We start from the raw sequence: 18,746 nt of genomic DNA on the forward strand, positions 1-18,746 counted from the left end.
ATTGTGATGTCACCTAGAACCTTCACAGCAGCGACAGCTTTATGAGGAGCATCAGCACTGCTCTGCCTGAGCAGAACCATCACCGCCATAGGTTGTCAAATAACCCGGATTTAACCCACACAGGTAAGTCCAATGGGGTGCAGGCATGTCCTCTATGCTTACAGCTTCCCGTGGGTGTTGGTTTGATACCGTTTGGGGACAGCCAAGGAGGCATCTGCAGGCAACAAAGGTAGGTGTGTGCTTGTGTGTGTGTTTCCTATGCAGATCCTAAGCCCAGTGTCACATGCAAGTAGGAGGAGTAAGAAGGGTTCCTGGCAAATCCGGGTTATGGATTGCATTTAAAAAGGCCCCGTGGGAGTGCAATGGGCCCCTGTCTTGCTGCTTAGCAATAATGGTATGGGTTTAGGTTCTGCTGTGTGTACTGGTGGTTGACTGCCCCCCAGCCCAGAGTGTGCATGGAAAATTGTCTGGCAGCCTCCCTGACAGCAAGCAGTGATAGTGCCCATGAAGGGGACCTTGTTGGGCCCGCCCCTTTCACGGTTATCGCTTCTCGGCCTTTTGGCTAAGATCAAGTGTAGTATCTGTTCTTATCAGTTTAATATCTGATACGTCCCCTATCTGGGGACCATATATTAAATGGATTTTTGAGAACGGGGGCCGATTTCGAAGCTTGCTTCCGTCGCCCTATGCATTGACCCGATATGGCAGTATCTTCGGGTACAGTGCACCACCCCCTTACAGGGTTAAAAAGAAAGATTCCTACTTTCATTGCTACCTGCTTGCTGGCTAGCCAGCTAGCCAGCCCTGTGGGCCTTGCTGCTGCTGCTGCTGCTGCTGCAGCAGCCAAAAAACAAAAGGTGGTGCTGCTGCTGCTTCTGCTGCTTCTGCTTGTGTCTGGCCGCTGTTGGAGCGTCCAGGCACAGGACTTCTGCTGCTGCTGACTAAATGGCCTCCTTAATTGGATCATTTGAGTAGCCAGCACACCTGTGCAGGTAGGGCATGACATGATAGGCAGCTGCCTTGATAGCGGGTGGGTGCTGAATGTTCCTAATTGACAAAATAAGATTAATGCTTATGAAGAAATATAAAATCTCATCCCTTCCCCAATATCGCGCCACACCCCTACCCCTTAATTCCCTGGTTGAACTTGATGGACATATGTCTTTTTTCGACCGTACTAACTATGTAACTATGTAACATAACATGGGGGGGTCTCCTGGCTGTTCACACAGGTGTGTCATTGCTGTACATTGACCATGCATTGCTTCTGTGGTATTGCAAAGGCAAAGACAAATGCTTCCAGCCATCCATTGCACTAATGGATTGGTCATCAGCTGGCTGTCTATGTCCCGCATCAATATAGACCAAAGTACAGAGGGTTAGGCTATGCTATAGTGCACCTACCTGATGCATCAGAAGGTGCGAGGCCCTTGCTAAATTCTGTGCACAGACTTTGAGATCTATGCTTTAGACTGTATCTAAACCTGCTCCAACATGGACTGACATTCTGGCCTACTTTCAGCCGATGCGACTTGTCTGTCGCTGAACAGTCGCTTTTTATGTATTCAGCACCTATGTATAATGTTGTAAAAATGCTCTAGAAGCTAAAGTCGCAGAAATGTCACACATATTTGGCCTGCAACTTTCTGTGCGACAAATTCAGACAGGAAAAATCAGTATAAATCCTTAGAAAATTATCCCCCAGTGTCTCCATCTGCTGGCGGTATTGAATAAGCATTGCTGCACTGATGGGGTATGCATTAGACGAAAAAAAAGAAGAAAAAGAAGAATAATACGCCCAGAAAAGAGGCGAAAAGGAGAAAAACGTAAAAAAACGTGAAAAAAAAGTAAGAGGAAGAGAAGGGAAAAAAAGGTGGAAATGGGTTTAAAAGTGATTTCGGCGGAGAAATATATATATATATATATATATATATATATATATATATATATATATATATATATATACGCGCACACACACACATATATATAAACGTATTCTCCGTTGAGATATTGCAGCCGCTGCTGTGTCCAGGCCCAGGAGCCTTAGCACTGTGCTGTGATGTCACTCAATACCACTGACATCACTAGGTGTAAACAACATCTCTCCTTTGCTGTGTATGTGACTATGGAGCTGTTTGGTGATGTCGTCTATTATGGCCTTCATAGAAGCAACAGGAGATTGTTGCATCCATCTAGAACCCTCAGAACTACAGTGCTATGATGTCACTCACTTCCACAGGCCTTGCAGAGTGTAAACAACAACAACCCAGCTTTGTCGTGTATGTAACCATAGGGATTGTGATGTCACCTAGAACCTTCACAGCAGCGACAGCTTTATGAGGAGCATCAGCACTGCTCTGCCTGAGCAGAACCATCACCGCCATAGGTTGTCAAATAACCCGGATTTAACCCACACAGGTAAGTCCAATGGGGTGCAGGCATGTCCTCTATGCTTACAGCTTCCCGTGGGTGTTGGTTTGATACCGTTTGGGGACAGCCAAGGAGGCATCTGCAGGCAACAAAGGTAGGTGTGTGCTTGTGTGTGTGTTTCCTATGCAGATCCTAAGCCCAGTGTCACATGCAAGTAGGAGGAGTAAGAAGGGTTCCTGGCAAATCCGGGTTATGGATTGCATTTAAAAAGGCCCCGTGGGAGTGCAATGGGCCCCTGTCTTGCTGCTTAGCAATAATGGTATGGGTTTAGGTTCTGCTGTGTGTACTGGTGGTTGACTGCCCCCCAGCCCAGAGTGTGCATGGAAAATTGTCTGGCAGCCTCCCTGACAGCAAGCAGTGATAGTGCCCATGAAGGGGACCTTGTTGGGCCCGCCCCTTTCACGGTTATCGCTTCTCGGCCTTTTGGCTAAGATCAAGTGTAGTATCTGTTCTTATCAGTTTAATATCTGATACGTCCCCTATCTGGGGACCATATATTAAATGGATTTTTGAGAACGGGGGCCGATTTCGAAGCTTGCTTCCGTCGCCCTATGCATTGACCCGATATGGCAGTATCTTCGGGTACAGTGCACCACCCCCTTACAGGGTTAAAAAGAAAGATTCCTACTTTCATTGCTACCTGCTTGCTGGCTAGCCAGCTAGCCAGCCCTGTGGGCCTTGCTGCTGCTGCTGCTGCTGCTGCAGCCAAAAAACAAAAGGTGGTGCTGCTGCTGCTTCTGCTGCTTCTGCTTGTGTCTGGCCGCTGTTGGAGCGTCCAGGCACAGGACTTCTGCTGCTGCTGACTAAATGGCCTCCTTAATTGGATCATTTGAGTAGCCAGCACACCTGTGCAGGTAGGGCATGACATGATAGGCAGCTGCCTTGATAGCGGGTGGGTGCTGAATGTTCCTAATTGACAAAATAAGATTAATGCTTATGAAGAAATATAAAATCTCATCCCTTCCCCAATATCGCGCCACACCCCTACCCCTTAATTCCCTGGTTGAACTTGATGGACATATGTCTTTTTTCGACCGTACTAACTATGTAACTATGTAACATAACATGGGGGGGTCTCCTGGCTGTTCACACAGGTGTGTCATTGCTGTACATTGACCATGCATTGCTTCTGTGGTATTGCAAAGGCAAAGACAAATGCTTCCAGCCATCCATTGCACTAATGGATTGGTCATCAGCTGGCTGTCTATGTCCCGCATCAATATAGACCAAAGTACAGAGGGTTAGGCTATGCTATAGTGCACCTACCTGATGCATCAGAAGGTGCGAGGCCCTTGCTAAATTCTGTGCACAGACTTTGAGATCTATGCTTTAGACTGTATCTAAACCTGCTCCAACATGGACTGACATTCTGGCCTACTTTCAGCCGATGCGACTTGTCTGTCGCTGAACAGTCGCTTTTTATGTATTCAGCACCTATGTATAATGTTGTAAAAATGCTCTAGAAGCTAAAGTCGCAGAAATGTCACACATATTTGGCCTGCAACTTTCTGTGCGACAAATTCAGACAGGAAAAATCAGTATAAATCCTTAGAAAATTATCCCCCAGTGTCTCCATCTGCTGGCGGTATTGAATAAGCATTGCTGCACTGATGGGGTATGCATTAGACGAAAAAAAAGAAGAAAAAGAAGAATAATACGCCCAGAAAAGAGGCGAAAAGGAGAAAAACGTAAAAAAACGTGAAAAAAAAGTAAGAGGAAGAGAAGGGAAAAAAAGGTGGAAATGGGTTTAAAAGTGATTTCGGCGGAGAAATATATATATATATATATATATATATATATATATATATATATACGCGCACACACACACATATATATAAACGTATTCTCCGTTGAGATATTGCAGCCGCTGCTGTGTCCAGGCCCAGGAGCCTTAGCACTGTGCTGTGATGTCACTCAATACCACTGACATCACTAGGTGTAAACAACATCTCTCCTTTGCTGTGTATGTGACTATGGAGCTGTTTGGTGATGTCGTCTATTATGGCCTTCATAGAAGCAACAGGAGATTGTTGCATCCATCTAGAACCCTCAGAACTACAGTGCTATGATGTCACTCACTTCCACAGGCCTTGCAGAGTGTAAACAACAACAACCCAGCTTTGTCGTGTATGTAACCATAGGGATTGTGATGTCACCTAGAACCTTCACAGCAGCGACAGCTTTATGAGGAGCATCAGCACTGCTCTGCCTGAGCAGAACCATCACCGCCATAGGTTGTCAAATAACCCGGATTTAACCCACACAGGTAAGTCCAATGGGGTGCAGGCATGTCCTCTATGCTTACAGCTTCCCGTGGGTGTTGGTTTGATACCGTTTGGGGACAGCCAAGGAGGCATCTGCAGGCAACAAAGGTAGGTGTGTGCTTGTGTGTGTGTTTCCTATGCAGATCCTAAGCCCAGTGTCACATGCAAGTAGGAGGAGTAAGAAGGGTTCCTGGCAAATCCGGGTTATGGATTGCATTTAAAAAGGCCCCGTGGGAGTGCAATGGGCCCCTGTCTTGCTGCTTAGCAATAATGGTATGGGTTTAGGTTCTGCTGTGTGTACTGGTGGTTGACTGCCCCCCAGCCCAGAGTGTGCATGGAAAATTGTCTGGCAGCCTCCCTGACAGCAAGCAGTGATAGTGCCCATGAAGGGGACCTTGTTGGGCCCGCCCCTTTCACGGTTATCGCTTCTCGGCCTTTTGGCTAAGATCAAGTGTAGTATCTGTTCTTATCAGTTTAATATCTGATACGTCCCCTATCTGGGGACCATATATTAAATGGATTTTTGAGAACGGGGGCCGATTTCGAAGCTTGCTTCCGTCGCCCTATGCATTGACCCGATATGGCAGTATCTTCGGGTACAGTGCACCACCCCCTTACAGGGTTAAAAAGAAAGATTCCTACTTTCATTGCTACCTGCTTGCTGGCTAGCCAGCTAGCCAGCCCTGTGGGCCTTGCTGCTGCTGCTGCTGCTGCTGCAGCCAAAAAACAAAAGGTGGTGCTGCTGCTGCTTCTGCTGCTTCTGCTTGTGTCTGGCCGCTGTTGGAGCGTCCAGGCACAGGACTTCTGCTGCTGCTGACTAAATGGCCTCCTTAATTGGATCATTTGAGTAGCCAGCACACCTGTGCAGGTAGGGCATGACATGATAGGCAGCTGCCTTGATAGCGGGTGGGTGCTGAATGTTCCTAATTGACAAAATAAGATTAATGCTTATGAAGAAATATAAAATCTCATCCCTTCCCCAATATCGCGCCACACCCCTACCCCTTAATTCCCTGGTTGAACTTGATGGACATATGTCTTTTTTCGACCGTACTAACTATGTAACTATGTAACATAACATGGGGGGGTCTCCTGGCTGTTCACACAGGTGTGTCATTGCTGTACATTGACCATGCATTGCTTCTGTGGTATTGCAAAGGCAAAGACAAATGCTTCCAGCCATCCATTGCACTAATGGATTGGTCATCAGCTGGCTGTCTATGTCCCGCATCAATATAGACCAAAGTACAGAGGGTTAGGCTATGCTATAGTGCACCTACCTGATGCATCAGAAGGTGCGAGGCCCTTGCTAAATTCTGTGCACAGACTTTGAGATCTATGCTTTAGACTGTATCTAAACCTGCTCCAACATGGACTGACATTCTGGCCTACTTTCAGCCGATGCGACTTGTCTGTCGCTGAACAGTCGCTTTTTATGTATTCAGCACCTATGTATAATGTTGTAAAAATGCTCTAGAAGCTAAAGTCGCAGAAATGTCACACATATTTGGCCTGCAACTTTCTGTGCGACAAATTCAGACAGGAAAAATCAGTATAAATCCTTAGAAAATTATCCCCCAGTGTCTCCATCTGCTGGCGGTATTGAATAAGCATTGCTGCACTGATGGGGTATGCATTAGACGAAAAAAAAGAAGAAAAAGAAGAATAATACGCCCAGAAAAGAGGCGAAAAGGAGAAAAACGTAAAAAAACGTGAAAAAAAAGTAAGAGGAAGAGAAGGGAAAAAAAGGTGGAAATGGGTTTAAAAGTGATTTCGGCGGAGAAATATATATATATATATATATATATATATATATATATATACGCGCACACACACACATATATATAAACGTATTCTCCGTTGAGATATTGCAGCCGCTGCTGTGTCCAGGCCCAGGAGCCTTAGCACTGTGCTGTGATGTCACTCAATACCACTGACATCACTAGGTGTAAACAACATCTCTCCTTTGCTGTGTATGTGACTATGGAGCTGTTTGGTGATGTCGTCTATTATGGCCTTCATAGAAGCAACAGGAGATTGTTGCATCCATCTAGAACCCTCAGAACTACAGTGCTATGATGTCACTCACTTCCACAGGCCTTGCAGAGTGTAAACAACAACAACCCAGCTTTGTCGTGTATGTAACCATAGGGATTGTGATGTCACCTAGAACCTTCACAGCAGCGACAGCTTTATGAGGAGCATCAGCACTGCTCTGCCTGAGCAGAACCATCACCGCCATAGGTTGTCAAATAACCCGGATTTAACCCACACAGGTAAGTCCAATGGGGTGCAGGCATGTCCTCTATGCTTACAGCTTCCCGTGGGTGTTGGTTTGATACCGTTTGGGGACAGCCAAGGAGGCATCTGCAGGCAACAAAGGTAGGTGTGTGCTTGTGTGTGTGTTTCCTATGCAGATCCTAAGCCCAGTGTCACATGCAAGTAGGAGGAGTAAGAAGGGTTCCTGGCAAATCCGGGTTATGGATTGCATTTAAAAAGGCCCCGTGGGAGTGCAATGGGCCCCTGTCTTGCTGCTTAGCAATAATGGTATGGGTTTAGGTTCTGCTGTGTGTACTGGTGGTTGACTGCCCCCCAGCCCAGAGTGTGCATGGAAAATTGTCTGGCAGCCTCCCTGACAGCAAGCAGTGATAGTGCCCATGAAGGGGACCTTGTTGGGCCCGCCCCTTTCACGGTTATCGCTTCTCGGCCTTTTGGCTAAGATCAAGTGTAGTATCTGTTCTTATCAGTTTAATATCTGATACGTCCCCTATCTGGGGACCATATATTAAATGGATTTTTGAGAACGGGGGCCGATTTCGAAGCTTGCTTCCGTCGCCCTATGCATTGACCCGATATGGCAGTATCTTCGGGTACAGTGCACCACCCCCTTACAGGGTTAAAAAGAAAGATTCCTACTTTCATTGCTACCTGCTTGCTGGCTAGCCAGCTAGCCAGCCCTGTGGGCCTTGCTGCTGCTGCTGCTGCTGCTGCAGCCAAAAAACAAAAGGTGGTGCTGCTGCTGCTTCTGCTGCTTCTGCTTGTGTCTGGCCGCTGTTGGAGCGTCCAGGCACAGGACTTCTGCTGCTGCTGACTAAATGGCCTCCTTAATTGGATCATTTGAGTAGCCAGCACACCTGTGCAGGTAGGGCATGACATGATAGGCAGCTGCCTTGATAGCGGGTGGGTGCTGAATGTTCCTAATTGACAAAATAAGATTAATGCTTATGAAGAAATATAAAATCTCATCCCTTCCCCAATATCGCGCCACACCCCTACCCCTTAATTCCCTGGTTGAACTTGATGGACATATGTCTTTTTTCGACCGTACTAACTATGTAACTATGTAACATAACATGGGGGGGTCTCCTGGCTGTTCACACAGGTGTGTCATTGCTGTACATTGACCATGCATTGCTTCTGTGGTATTGCAAAGGCAAAGACAAATGCTTCCAGCCATCCATTGCACTAATGGATTGGTCATCAGCTGGCTGTCTATGTCCCGCATCAATATAGACCAAAGTACAGAGGGTTAGGCTATGCTATAGTGCACCTACCTGATGCATCAGAAGGTGCGAGGCCCTTGCTAAATTCTGTGCACAGACTTTGAGATCTATGCTTTAGACTGTATCTAAACCTGCTCCAACATGGACTGACATTCTGGCCTACTTTCAGCCGATGCGACTTGTCTGTCGCTGAACAGTCGCTTTTTATGTATTCAGCACCTATGTATAATGTTGTAAAAATGCTCTAGAAGCTAAAGTCGCAGAAATGTCACACATATTTGGCCTGCAACTTTCTGTGCGACAAATTCAGACAGGAAAAATCAGTATAAATCCTTAGAAAATTATCCCCCAGTGTCTCCATCTGCTGGCGGTATTGAATAAGCATTGCTGCACTGATGGGGTATGCATTAGACGAAAAAAAAGAAGAAAAAGAAGAATAATACGCCCAGAAAAGAGGCGAAAAGGAGAAAAACGTAAAAAAACGTGAAAAAAAAGTAAGAGGAAGAGAAGGGAAAAAAAGGTGGAAATGGGTTTAAAAGTGATTTCGGCGGAGAAATATATATATATATATATATATATATATATATATATATATATACGCGCACACACACACATATATATAAACGTATTCTCCGTTGAGATATTGCAGCCGCTGCTGTGTCCAGGCCCAGGAGCCTTAGCACTGTGCTGTGATGTCACTCAATACCACTGACATCACTAGGTGTAAACAACATCTCTCCTTTGCTGTGTATGTGACTATGGAGCTGTTTGGTGATGTCGTCTATTATGGCCTTCATAGAAGCAACAGGAGATTGTTGCATCCATCTAGAACCCTCAGAACTACAGTGCTATGATGTCACTCACTTCCACAGGCCTTGCAGAGTGTAAACAACAACAACCCAGCTTTGTCGTGTATGTAACCATAGGGATTGTGATGTCACCTAGAACCTTCACAGCAGCGACAGCTTTATGAGGAGCATCAGCACTGCTCTGCCTGAGCAGAACCATCACCGCCATAGGTTGTCAAATAACCCGGATTTAACCCACACAGGTAAGTCCAATGGGGTGCAGGCATGTCCTCTATGCTTACAGCTTCCCGTGGGTGTTGGTTTGATACCGTTTGGGGACAGCCAAGGAGGCATCTGCAGGCAACAAAGGTAGGTGTGTGCTTGTGTGTGTGTTTCCTATGCAGATCCTAAGCCCAGTGTCACATGCAAGTAGGAGGAGTAAGAAGGGTTCCTGGCAAATCCGGGTTATGGATTGCATTTAAAAAGGCCCCGTGGGAGTGCAATGGGCCCCTGTCTTGCTGCTTAGCAATAATGGTATGGGTTTAGGTTCTGCTGTGTGTACTGGTGGTTGACTGCCCCCCAGCCCAGAGTGTGCATGGAAAATTGTCTGGCAGCCTCCCTGACAGCAAGCAGTGATAGTGCCCATGAAGGGGACCTTGTTGGGCCCGCCCCTTTCACGGTTATCGCTTCTCGGCCTTTTGGCTAAGATCAAGTGTAGTATCTGTTCTTATCAGTTTAATATCTGATACGTCCCCTATCTGGGGACCATATATTAAATGGATTTTTGAGAACGGGGGCCGATTTCGAAGCTTGCTTCCGTCGCCCTATGCATTGACCCGATATGGCAGTATCTTCGGGTACAGTGCACCACCCCCTTACAGGGTTAAAAAGAAAGATTCCTACTTTCATTGCTACCTGCTTGCTGGCTAGCCAGCTAGCCAGCCCTGTGGGCCTTGCTGCTGCTGCTGCAGCCAAAAAACAAAAGGTGGTGCTGCTGCTGCTTCTGCTTGTGTCTGGCCGCTGTTGGAGCGTCCAGGCACAGGACTTCTGCTGCTGCTGACTAAATGGCCTCCTTAATTGGATCATTTGAGTAGCCAGCACACCTGTGCAGGTAGGGCATGACATGATAGGCAGCTGCCTTGATAGCGGGTGGGTGCTGAATGTTCCTAATTGACAAAATAAGATTAATGCTTATGAAGAAATATAAAATCTCATCCCTTCCCCAATATCGCGCCACACCCCTACCCCTTAATTCCCTGGTTGAACTTGATGGACATATGTCTTTTTTCGACCGTACTAACTATGTAACTATGTAACATAACATGGGGGGGTCTCCTGGCTGTTCACACAGGTGTGTCATTGCTGTACATTGACCATGCATTGCTTCTGTGGTATTGCAAAGGCAAAGACAAATGCTTCCAGCCATCCATTGCACTAATGGATTGGTCATCAGCTGGCTGTCTATGTCCCGCATCAATATAGACCAAAGTACAGAGGGTTAGGCTATGCTATAGTGCACCTACCTGATGCATCAGAAGGTGCGAGGCCCTTGCTAAATTCTGTGCACAGACTTTGAGATCTATGCTTTAGACTGTATCTAAACCTGCTCCAACATGGACTGACATTCTGGCCTACTTTCAGCCGATGCGACTTGTCTGTCGCTGAACAGTCGCTTTTTATGTATTCAGCACCTATGTATAATGTTGTAAAAATGCTCTAGAAGCTAAAGTCGCAGAAATGTCACACATATTTGGCCTGCAACTTTCTGTGCGACAAATTCAGACAGGAAAAATCAGTATAAATCCTTAGAAAATTATCCCCCAGTGTCTCCATCTGCTGGCGGTATTGAATAAGCATTGCTGCACTGATGGGGTATGCATTAGACGAAAAAAAAGAAGAAAAAGAAGAATAATACGCCCAGAAAAGAGGCGAAAAGGAGAAAAACGTAAAAAAACGTGAAAAAAAAGTAAGAGGAAGAGAAGGGAAAAAAAGGTGGAAATGGGTTTAAAAGTGATTTCGGCGGAGAAATATATATATATATATATATATATATATATATATATATATATACGCGCACACACACACATATATATAAACGTATTCTCCGTTGAGATATTGCAGCCGCTGCTGTGTCCAGGCCCAGGAGCCTTAGCACTGTGCTGTGATGTCACTCAATACCACTGACATCACTAGGTGTAAACAACATCTCTCCTTTGCTGTGTATGTGACTATGGAGCTGTTTGGTGATGTCGTCTATTATGGCCTTCATAGAAGCAACAGGAGATTGTTGCATCCATCTAGAACCCTCAGAACTACAGTGCTATGATGTCACTCACTTCCACAGGCCTTGCAGAGTGTAAACAACAACAACCCAGCTTTGTCGTGTATGTAACCATAGGGATTGTGATGTCACCTAGAACCTTCACAGCAGCGACAGCTTTATGAGGAGCATCAGCACTGCTCTGCCTGAGCAGAACCATCACCGCCATAGGTTGTCAAATAACCCGGATTTAACCCACACAGGTAAGTCCAATGGGGTGCAGGCATGTCCTCTATGCTTACAGCTTCCCGTGGGTGTTGGTTTGATACCGTTTGGGGACAGCCAAGGAGGCATCTGCAGGCAACAAAGGTAGGTGTGTGCTTGTGTGTGTGTTTCCTATGCAGATCCTAAGCCCAGTGTCACATGCAAGTAGGAGGAGTAAGAAGGGTTCCTGGCAAATCCGGGTTATGGATTGCATTTAAAAAGGCCCCGTGGGAGTGCAATGGGCCCCTGTCTTGCTGCTTAGCAATAATGGTATGGGTTTAGGTTCTGCTGTGTGTACTGGTGGTTGACTGCCCCCCAGCCCAGAGTGTGCATGGAAAATTGTCTGGCAGCCTCCCTGACAGCAAGCAGTGATAGTGCCCATGAAGGGGACCTTGTTGGGCCCGCCCCTTTCACGGTTATCGCTTCTCGGCCTTTTGGCTAAGATCAAGTGTAGTATCTGTTCTTATCAGTTTAATATCTGATACGTCCCCTATCTGGGGACCATATATTAAATGGATTTTTGAGAACGGGGGCCGATTTCGAAGCTTGCTTCCGTCGCCCTATGCATTGACCCGATATGGCAGTATCTTCGGGTACAGTGCACCACCCCCTTACAGGGTTAAAAAGAAAGATTCCTACTTTCATTGCTACCTGCTTGCTGGCTAGCCAGCTAGCCAGCCCTGTGGGCCTTGCTGCTGCTGCTGCAGCCAAAAAACAAAAGGTGGTGCTGCTGCTGCTTCTGCTTGTGTCTGGCCGCTGTTGGAGCGTCCAGGCACAGGACTTCTGCTGCTGCTGACTAAATGGCCTCCTTAATTGGATCATTTGAGTAGCCAGCACACCTGTGCAGGTAGGGCATGACATGATAGGCAGCTGCCTTGATAGCGGGTGGGTGCTGAATGTTCCTAATTGACAAAATAAGATTAATGCTTATGAAGAAATATAAAATCTCATCCCTTCCCCAATATCGCGCCACACCCCTACCCCTTAATTCCCTGGTTGAACTTGATGGACATATGTCTTTTTTCGACCGTACTAACTATGTAACTATGTAACATAACATGGGGGGGTCTCCTGGCTGTTCACACAGGTGTGTCATTGCTGTACATTGACCATGCATTGCTTCTGTGGTATTGCAAAGGCAAAGACAAATGCTTCCAGCCATCCATTGCACTAATGGATTGGTCATCAGCTGGCTGTCTATGTCCCGCATCAATATAGACCAAAGTACAGAGGGTTAGGCTATGCTATAGTGCACCTACCTGATGCATCAGAAGGTGCGAGGCCCTTGCTAAATTCTGTGCACAGACTTTGAGATCTATGCTTTAGACTGTATCTAAACCTGCTCCAACATGGACTGACATTCTGGCCTACTTTCAGCCGATGCGACTTGTCTGTCGCTGAACAGTCGCTTTTTATGTATTCAGCACCTATGTATAATGTTGTAAAAATGCTCTAGAAGCTAAAGTCGCAGAAATGTCACACATATTTGGCCTGCAACTTTCTGTGCGACAAATTCAGACAGGAAAAATCAGTATAAATCCTTAGAAAATTATCCCCCAGTGTCTCCATCTGCTGGCGGTATTGAATAAGCATTGCTGCACTGATGGGGTATGCATTAGACGAAAAAAAAGAAGAAAAAGAAGAATAATACGCCCAGAAAAGAGGCGAAAAGGAGAAAAACGTAAAAAAACGTGAAAAAAAAGTAAGAGGAAGAGAAGGGAAAAAAAGGTGGAAATGGGTTTAAAAGTGATTTCGGCGGAGAAATATATATATATATATATATATATATATATATATATATATATATACGCGCACACACACACATATATATAAACGTATTCTCCGTTGAGATATTGCAGCCGCTGCTGTGTCCAGGCCCAGGAGCCTTAGCACTGTGCTGTGATGTCACTCAATACCACTGACATCACTAGGTGTAAACAACATCTCTCCTTTGCTGTGTATGTGACTATGGAGCTGTTTGGTGATGTCGTCTATTATGGCCTTCATAGAAGCAACAGGAGATTGTTGCATCCATCTAGAACCCTCAGAACTACAGTGCTATGATGTCACTCACTTCCACAGGCCTTGCAGAGTGTAAACAACAACAACCCAGCTTTGTCGTGTATGTAACCATAGGGATTGTGATGTCACCTAGAACCTTCACAGCAGCGACAGCTTTATGAGGAGCATCAGCACTGCTCTGCCTGAGCAGAACCATCACCGCCATAGGTTGTCAAGTAACCCGGATTTAACCCACACAGGTAAGTCCAATGGGGTGCAGGCATGTCCTCTATGCTTACAGCTTCCCGTGGGTGTTGGTTTGATACCGTTTGGGGACAGCCAAGGAGGCATCTGCAGGCAACAAAGGTAGGTGTGTGCTTGTGTGTGTGTTTCCTATGCAGATCCTAAGCCCAGTGTCACATGCAAGTAGGAGGAGTAAGAAGGGTTCCTGGCAAATCCGGGTTATGGATTGCATTTAAAAAGGCCCCGTGGGAGTGCAATGGGCCCCTGTCTTGCTGCTTAGCAATAATGGTATGGGTTTAGGTTCTGCTGTGTGTACTGGTGGTTGACTGCCCCCCAGCCCAGAGTGTGCATGGAAAATTGTCTGGCAGCCTCCCTGACAGCAAGCAGTGATAGTGCCCATGAAGGGGACCTTGTTGGGCCCGCCCCTTTCACGGTTATCGCTTCTCGGCCTTTTGGCTAAGATCAAGTGTAGTATCTGTTCTTATCAGTTTAATATCTGATACGTCCCCTATCTGGGGACCATATATTAAATGGATTTTTGAGAACGGGGGCCGATTTCGAAGCTTGCTTCCGTCGCCCTATGCATTGACCCGATATGGCAGTATCTTCGGGTACAGTGCACCACCCCCTTACAGGGTTAAAAAGAAAGATTCCTACTTTCATTGCTACCTGCTTGCTGGCTAGCCAGCTAGCCAGCCCTGTGGGCCTTGCTGCTGCTGCTGCTGCTGCTGCAGCCAAAAAACAAAAGGTGGTGCTGCTGCTGCTTCTGCTGCTTCTGCTTGTGTCTGGCCGCTGTTGGAGCGTCCAGGCACAGGACTTCTGCTGCTGCTGACTAAATGGCCTCCTTAATTGGATCATTTGAGTAGCCAGCACACCTGTGCAGGTAGGGCATGACATGATAGGCAGCTGCCTTGATAGCGGGTGGGTGCTGAATGTTCCTAATTGACAAAATAAGATTAATGCTTATGAAGAAATATAAAATCTCATCCCTTCCCCAATATCGCGCCACACCCCTACCCCTTAATTCCCTGGTTGAACTTGATGGACATATGTCTTTTTTCGACCGTACTAACTATGTAACTATGTAACATAACATGGGGGGGTCTCCTGGCTGTTCACACAGGTGTGTCATTGCTGTACATTGACCATGCATTGCTTCTGTGGTATTGCAAAGGCAAAGACAAATGCTTCCAGCCATCCATTGCACTAATGGATTGGTCATCAGCTGGCTGTCTATGTCCCGCATCAATATAGACCAAAGTACAGAGGGTTAGGCTATGCTATAGTGCACCTACCTGATGCATCAGAAGGTGCGAGGCCCTTGCTAAATTCTGTGCACAGACTTTGAGATCTATGCTTTAGACTGTATCTAAACCTGCTCCAACATGGACTGACATTCTGGCCTACTTTCAGCCGATGCGACTTGTCTGTCGCTGAACAGTCGCTTTTTATGTATTCAGCACCTATGTATAATGTTGTAAAAATGCTCTAGAAGCTAAAGTCGCAGAAATGTCACACATATTTGGCCTGCAACTTTCTGTGCGACAAATTCAGACAGGAAAAATCAGTATAAATCCTTAGAAAATTATCCCCCAGTGTCTCCATCTGCTGGCGGTATTGAATAAGCATTGCTGCACTGATGGGGTATGCATTAGACGAAAAAAAAGAAGAAAAAGAAGAATAATACGCCCAGAAAAGAGGCGAAAAGGAGAAAAACGTAAAAAAACGTGAAAAAAAAGTAAGAGGAAGAGAAGGGAAAAAAAGGTGGAAATGGGTTTAAAAGTGATTTCGGCGGAGAAATATATATATATATATATATATATATATATATATATATATATATATATATATATACGCGCACACACACACATATATATAAACGTATTCTCCGTTGAGATATTGCAGCCGCTGCTGTGTCCAGGCCCAGGAGCCTTAGCACTGTGCTGTGATGTCACTCAATACCACTGACATCACTAGGTGTAAACAACATCTCTCCTTTGCTGTGTATGTGACTATGGAGCTGTTTGGTGATGTCGTCTATTATGGCCTTCATAGAAGCAACAGGAGATTGTTGCATCCATCTAGAACCCTCAGAACTACAGTGCTATGATGTCACTCACTTCCACAGGCCTTGCAGAGTGTAAACAACAACAACCCAGCTTTGTCGTGTATGTAACCATAGGGATTGTGATGTCACCTAGAACCTTCACAGCAGCGACAGCTTTATGAGGAGCATCAGCACTGCTCTGCCTGAGCAGAACCATCACCGCCATAGGTTGTCAAATAACCCGGATTTAACCCACACAGGTAAGTCCAATGGGGTGCAGGCATGTCCTCTATGCTTACAGCTTCCCGTGGGTGTTGGTTTGATACCGTTTGGGGACAGCCAAGGAGGCATCTGCAGGCAACAAAGGTAGGTGTGTGCTTGTGTGTGTGTTTCCTATGCAGATCCTAAGCCCAGTGTCACATGCAAGTAGGAGGAGTAAGAAGGGTTCCTGGCAAATCCGGGTTATGGATTGCATTTAAAAAGGCCCCGTGGGAGTGCAATGGGCCCCTGTCTTGCTGCTTAGCAATAATGGTATGGGTTTAGGTTCTGCTGTGTGTACTGGTGGTTGACTGCCCCCCAGCCCAGAGTGTGCATGGAAAATTGTCTGGCAGCCTCCCTGACAGCAAGCAGTGATAGTGCCCATGAAGGGGACCTTGTTGGGCCCGCCCCTTTCACGGTTATCGCTTCTCGGCCTTTTGGCTAAGATCAAGTGTAGTATCTGTTCTTATCAGTTTAATATCTGATACGTCCCCTATCTGGGGACCATATATTAAATGGATTTTTGAGAACGGGGGCCGATTTCGAAGCTTGCTTCCGTCGCCCTATGCATTGACCCGATATGGCAGTATCTTCGGGTACAGTGCACCACCCCCTTACAGGGTTAAAAAGAAAGATTCCTACTTTCATTGCTACCTGCTTGCTGGCTAGCCAGCTAGCCAGCCCTGTGGGCCTTGCTGCTGCTGCTGCTGCTGCTGCAGCCAAAAAACAAAAGGTGGTGCTGCTGCTGCTTCTGCTGCTTCTGCTTGTGTCTGGCCGCTGTTGGAGCGTCCAGGCACAGGACTTCTGCTGCTGCTGACTAAATGGCCTCCTTAATTGGATCATTTGAGTAGCCAGCACACCTGTGCAGGTAGGGCATGACATGATAGGCAGCTGCCTTGATAGCGGGTGGGTGCTGAATGTTCCTAATTGACAAAATAAGATTAATGCTTATGAAGAAATATAAAATCTCATCCCTTCCCCAATATCGCGCCACACCCCTACCCCTTAATTCCCTGGTTGAACTTGATGGACATATGTCTTTTTTCGACCGTACTAACTATGTAACTATGTAACATAACATGGGGGGGTCTCCTGGCTGTTCACACAGGTGTGTCATTGCTGTACATTGACCATGCATTGCTTCTGTGGTATTGCAAAGGCAAAGACAAATGCTTCCAGCCATCCATTGCACTAATGGATTGGTCATCAGCTGGCTGTCTATGTCCCGCATCAATATAGACCAAAGTACAGAGGGTTAGGCTATGCTATAGTGCACCTACCTGATGCATCAGAAGGTGCGAGGCCCTTGCTAAATTCTGTGCACAGACTTTGAGATCTATGCTTTAGACTGTATCTAAACCTGCTCCAACATGGACTGACATTCTGGCCTACTTTCAGCCGATGCGACTTGTCTGTCGCTGAACAGTCGCTTTTTATGTATTCAGCACCTATGTATAATGTTGTAAAAATGCTCTAGAAGCTAAAGTCGCAGAAATGTCACACATATTTGGCCTGCAACTTTCTGTGCGACAAATTCAGACAGGAAAAATCAGTATAAATCCTTAGAAAATTATCCCCCAGTGTCTCCATCTGCTGGCGGTATTGAATAAGCATTGCTGCACTGATGGGGTATGCATTAGACGAAAAAAAAGAAGAAAAAGAAGAATAATACGCCCAGAAAAGAGGCGAAAAGGAGAAAAACGTAAAAAAACGTGAAAAAAAAGTAAGAGGAAGAGAAGGGAAAAAAAGGTGGAAATGGGTTTAAAAGTGATTTCGGCGGAGAAATATATATATATATATATATATATATATATATATATACGCACACACACACACATATATATAAACGTATTCTCCGTTGAGATATTGCAGCCGCTGCTGTGTCCAGGCCCAGGAGCCTTAGCACTGTGCTGTGATGTCACTCAATACCACTGACATCACTAGGTGTAAACAACATCTCTCCTTTGCTGTGTATGTGACTATGGAGCTGTTTGGTGATGTCGTCTATTATGGCCTTCATAGAAGCAACAGGAGATTGTTGCATCCATCTAGAACCCTCAGAACTACAGTGCTATGATGTCACTCACTTCCACAGGCCTTGCAGAGTGTAAACAACAACAACCCAGCTTTGTCGTGTATGTAACCATAGGGATTGTGATGTCACCTAGAACCTTCACAGCAGCGACAGCTTTATGAGGAGCATCAGCACTGCTCTGCCTGAGCAGAACCATCACCGCCATAGGTTGTCAAATAACCCGGATTTAACCCACACAGGTAAGTCCAATGGGGTGCAGGCATGTCCTCTATGCTTACAGCTTCCCGTGGGTGTTGGTTTGATACCGTTTGGGGACAGCCAAGGAGGCATCTGCAGGCAACAAAGGTAGGTGTGTGCTTGTGTGTGTGTTTCCTATGCAGATCCTAAGCCCAGTGTCACATGCAAGTAGGAGGAGTAAGAAGGGTTCCTGGCAAATCCGGGTTATGGATTGCATTTAAAAAGGCCCCGTGGGAGTGCAATGGGCCCCTGTCTTGCTGCTTAGCAATAATGGTATGGGTTTAGGTTCTGCTGTGTGTACTGGTGGTTGACTGCCCCCCAGCCCAGAGTGTGCATGGAAAATTGTCTGGCAGCCTCCCTGACAGCAAGCAGTGATAGTGCCCATGAAGGAAACCTTGTTGGGCCCGCCCCTTTCA

At 46.2% G+C, this 18,746-nt stretch overlaps 8 non-coding genes across 8 annotated transcripts; all 8 read left to right on the forward strand.

Moving 5' to 3' along the window:
• The first annotated feature begins 542 nt into the window (after window positions 1–542).
• Window positions 543–733, forward strand: LOC130307514 (U2 spliceosomal RNA). The gene has a single exon (XR_008856687.1). It is a non-coding gene; the product is annotated as a U2 spliceosomal RNA (small nuclear RNA).
• Window positions 734–2,837: 2,104 nt separating this feature from the next.
• Window positions 2,838–3,028, forward strand: LOC130307516 (U2 spliceosomal RNA). Its single transcript, XR_008856689.1, has one exon. It is a non-coding gene; the product is annotated as a U2 spliceosomal RNA (small nuclear RNA).
• A 2,087-nt stretch (window positions 3,029–5,115) lies between these two features.
• LOC130307517 (U2 spliceosomal RNA) lies at window positions 5,116–5,306 on the forward strand. The gene has a single exon (XR_008856690.1). It is a non-coding gene; the product is annotated as a U2 spliceosomal RNA (small nuclear RNA).
• A 2,083-nt stretch (window positions 5,307–7,389) lies between these two features.
• Window positions 7,390–7,580, forward strand: LOC130307518 (U2 spliceosomal RNA). The gene has a single exon (XR_008856691.1). It is a non-coding gene; the product is annotated as a U2 spliceosomal RNA (small nuclear RNA).
• A 2,087-nt stretch (window positions 7,581–9,667) lies between these two features.
• LOC130307519 (U2 spliceosomal RNA) lies at window positions 9,668–9,858 on the forward strand. The gene has a single exon (XR_008856692.1). It is a non-coding gene; the product is annotated as a U2 spliceosomal RNA (small nuclear RNA).
• Window positions 9,859–11,927: 2,069 nt separating this feature from the next.
• On the forward strand, window positions 11,928–12,118 carry LOC130307520 (U2 spliceosomal RNA). Its single transcript, XR_008856693.1, has one exon. It is a non-coding gene; the product is annotated as a U2 spliceosomal RNA (small nuclear RNA).
• A 2,071-nt stretch (window positions 12,119–14,189) lies between these two features.
• On the forward strand, window positions 14,190–14,380 carry LOC130307521 (U2 spliceosomal RNA). Its single transcript, XR_008856694.1, has one exon. It is a non-coding gene; the product is annotated as a U2 spliceosomal RNA (small nuclear RNA).
• Window positions 14,381–16,479: 2,099 nt separating this feature from the next.
• LOC130307522 (U2 spliceosomal RNA) lies at window positions 16,480–16,670 on the forward strand. The gene has a single exon (XR_008856695.1). It is a non-coding gene; the product is annotated as a U2 spliceosomal RNA (small nuclear RNA).
• Window positions 16,671–18,746: the final 2,076 nt, after the last annotated feature.

The sequence above is a fragment of the Hyla sarda genome, unplaced genomic scaffold (genome assembly GCF_029499605.1).
Source record: "Hyla sarda isolate aHylSar1 unplaced genomic scaffold, aHylSar1.hap1 scaffold_1429, whole genome shotgun sequence".
NCBI classification, from domain to species: domain Eukaryota; kingdom Metazoa; phylum Chordata; class Amphibia; order Anura; family Hylidae; genus Hyla; species Hyla sarda.